Source organism: Microtus oregoni, unplaced genomic scaffold (genome assembly GCF_018167655.1).
Source record: "Microtus oregoni isolate MIOR12 unplaced genomic scaffold, Mior012 000004F_ref0000308, whole genome shotgun sequence".
Lineage (NCBI taxonomy): Eukaryota > Metazoa > Chordata > Mammalia > Rodentia > Cricetidae > Microtus > Microtus oregoni.
The window spans coordinates 64,100,588-64,104,381 of record NW_024543063.1 but is presented as its reverse complement, the minus strand read 5'-3'; positions in this window follow the sequence as shown (position 1 = coordinate 64,104,381).

Genomic DNA, 3,794 nt, shown 5'->3' with positions numbered 1-3,794 from the left:
GAAGCTGTCCCCAGCAGACACACAGACTATGCTTTGACATGGCACCAAACTTGGGGTTAGGATCACCCTGAGGCAGCATCCAAATAAGAAGGGTGTGGGGAAATCTAGTTATGACTTCGGGGGCCTGGAAGGGGCTCCCAGAACAAAGATCTGAGGGTGGAAAAAGCTGGTCTGCCCTGGGGAAGAGAGCCAGGAGGCACACAGTGGGGGGCGGGGGGTCAGAGGGAGGGTTTCCTTTCGCTGACCTGGTCACAAGTCGGCTGAACATTAGAGCTCCACAGAAGCTTGCTCCAGTAAGCAGGAGGATGCTGGGAGACATCCCTGACCCACCCCTCTCATCTCCACTTCCTCTCTCCACCTGGGAAAACGCAATTAAAAATCACCTCTGAAAAGTCGGTGGGAGGAGGAGGGGAGCCGGGAGGGGATAGGCATTCAATGTAGGTGGAACTGTCACAGGCCCCCTAGAGGGGAGTTTGTCTTCCCCCTTTAATCAGCCGCAAGTCTTGTCATTATCCGGTGGGGGAGAGAGGCAGAGCGAGGCGAGGACCGGCTCCCTGGAGAAGCCCCTCCATTCTTCCGATGTCCATAAGGCAATTAAGTCTTCACGTTGCGAACCTGAAGGTTTTCAAGGCTGCGCCAATTGGTGTAGCTATATAGGAGGGGCATCCTGCACTAGACATCCCCTGGAAACCACCACCTCGTTGCAGCACAGAGGCCCTGGTCAGAGATGCAATGGAGGACAAAGCGAGACCTCAATACAAATTGGCCCCAGCACCAAGAGGCTGCCCTGGAGGGTTTGGGGCGACAGGGGGAGGGACCGAGACTCTGGGGGAAGCAGAGGGTGAGCATATACCAGGATGAGCTCTCTGAGAAGTAGCCGGGAACGTGAGGCCCTTCTGTGAACAGCCTCATTACCGGTGAGCCGGGGACTGAGCCTCTACCACAAGCCTCTCATTAGGGAGCTAAATAGTCAGCTGTCACCCTGTGGATGGATGAGCCAGAATGGTTCCTCTGGGTTCCAGTGAGACCCTGGATCAGGGGTGTCCCAGCTGTCCTAATATGCAGGGGAGGGTCTGGATGTGAGTCAGCAGGGCCTGGGATGGGAAACAGCACATGCTGAAGCCCTTGCCACTGGCTGGCCAGACAAGGAGGAGACTTTTAGACCCAGCAGGATGGGGGTAAAGAGTACACTATCTAGCAGTAAGATCCACAGGTACAGAGGCCACGGAGGGAGGCCCTGCTACAAGTTTGGAGGTGCAGACACATGAGGGAAACCGCCGTCAGCCAGTTCCGAGGGGTGGGGGCTGTGGTTTGAAAACGGAACATGGTGCTTGGGGGATGGCTCCGGATGATGTATTTACTTTGCAAGAGCCTGAAGACATGAGTTCGGATCTCTAGCCCGCATATAGAAGCTGACTAAGGAGAGATGCGTGGATCCCTAGAATTCACTGGCTAGCAAAGTAGGCATGCTCCAAGCTTGGTGAGAAACTGCATCTCCAAAAAAGAATGTGAAGAATGATAGAGGTTCAATACTGACCTCAGGCCTCTCATGTGCATGCTCACAAATATGCCACACACACACAACAGACTCTCCATGCTGACCTCCGGTCTCCCGTGTGCACGCTCACAGATATGCCACACACACACAACAGACTCTCCATGTTGACCTCCAGTCTCCCATGTACACACTCACAAATATGCCACACATACAGCAGACTCTCCACGCTGACCTCCGGCCTCCCGTGTGTACACTCACAGATATGCCACACACACAGCAGAAGAGCAATGGGGTGGACCTGAACGGAACTGCCATGCTGACAGAAATGAGGCAGGGACCGAGACCAGAAAGGAGGACAGAGGACGGGGAGAGAAAAGGAAAGCAAGAGCATTGAGGGCTGTTAGCAGCAGAGATGAAACTCTGTCTGGATTCCCTGTCCGTTACTTCCCCTACCCGGCTGTGGACAAGGGAGGCACTACAGTTGGACTCTGGGTATCTCCCACAGGCTGTTGGGTTGAGCACTGAGGCCAATGCTTATGGCTGCTATTTGAAGAAGACGGTGGGAATTTTTCACAGTGGGGTCCTGACTGGAGGAAGTGGGTACAGGGAACCCACCCTGAAAAAAAAATACCTTGTGCCAAATCTCCCTCTCCCTTCCCTCCCCTCTCTCCCACTATTTCCTCTCCCTGTCCCCCATGCAATGAAAACCTTCCTCTGCTACATACATCCAATACCTTATGTTCCACCCAGCCCTGCTGGGACAAGAGATTGCACAGGGAGACGTCTGAAACTGAGTCAAGATGATCTTGTGCTCTCTTCCGTCCATCTGTACTTCCATCTTGGTTGCCACAGAGGACACGGCCCCTCACATCTGCCCTGCTCTGCACTGAATGGATGTTAGGGACACATAACAGCTCATGCCTGCTGGGGACTTGGCAGACGGCAGTCACAGGCAGCAGGCTTACCCTTGCCTCCCAGGAGGCGTCCTGGAGAAGGTAGGAGACAAAAAGACACCCCAGCAGCCATCACCCCCTCCCTGAATTGAGTCCAGGCTTTCCATGGGGCTCAGACCTGCACATAGGAAGGAAAGTGGGTGAACTCAGAGTTGGCACTGACTGGGCATGAGGCACGCCCTGAAGCTGACCTGCAGTCCCCTCACCCTGCTTCCTGATGACTTAGGAATCTACTGAACCCATGGGGAGAAGGGTCTCGGGGATGAATTGGAGGTGGCCACTGTCGTGGCTAGAGGATATAGCCTATCGGAACTCCTTCCCTAGCAGTTAACCTGAGCACGACCTGAGAGGTGCAGAAGCTGGGACCAAGGAGCACACGGCTCTCTTCCCCTGACAGCTATGGCCTGTGGTGGGGAAGGGTGGCCTGCTGAACTTTGGAGGCTACTGGTACACAGCATATAGCAGCCAAAACAGAGAGGCCAATACCTCTCCGCGCCGCAGGGACAGTTATATAATGGGCTGAGGAGTGGGTCTATCTCAGTGCTAGAACACTGCCTGGAACACAAAGCACCCGGGATGTGAAACCCATGGCTGCTAAGTGAAGAAAACCAGGCTCAGAAAATTGATCCATGCTGGCAACAGCTCAGAGCTTGCGAGGGATGAACCTAAGTCTCCTTGTGTCCTAACAATGAAAGGGTGGCAGCGTTCAGCATGGTGCCACCAGACTGCCCATGGCCTTGAGACCACTACCTGGTTATATACATGAAACCTCTCTCAGTGGCCTCTACCCAAAGAACCCGAGGCCTGACTACTTGCCACAAAGGGCGAGTGGCTGATCCCTGCACAATAGGCCCTGCCTTCTTCACAGTCGCCCAAAATCCAGCAGACAGGAGCCTTGGCTGGGAGTCATTGTCCCTAACAAGTTAGTTGTGATGATAGAACATGTCTCCCTACCTGTCCCCAGCCTCATCAAAGCATCCCCTTAAAGACTTGAGACCATGAAAGGAAACTGGTGGGTGACTAACCAGGCGGCTTAAGGCAGCAGGGGGAGCAGGACTGTCTTGTTTGTGGAATGAACACTGCCAGGCCACACGGATGTGAAGTTCGTCCTCTCAGAAAAGCCAACACAGGGCTAGCAGATGCTCAGGTTCTTGTGTGTATCCCTGTGTGTCACCCCAACTCCCCCACGGCAATTCGCCATGGGGATTGTAAACCAGCTTCCTCTCCCCTCCTTTGGGAGGCACCCCAGGACTGCCTAGGTTGAGGCTCAACCCTAGCCCCTCCTCCACTCGGAAGCATGCAGTGGCTCTGTAAGGTCCTCTCAAGTGAGGTTTCAAACTCTC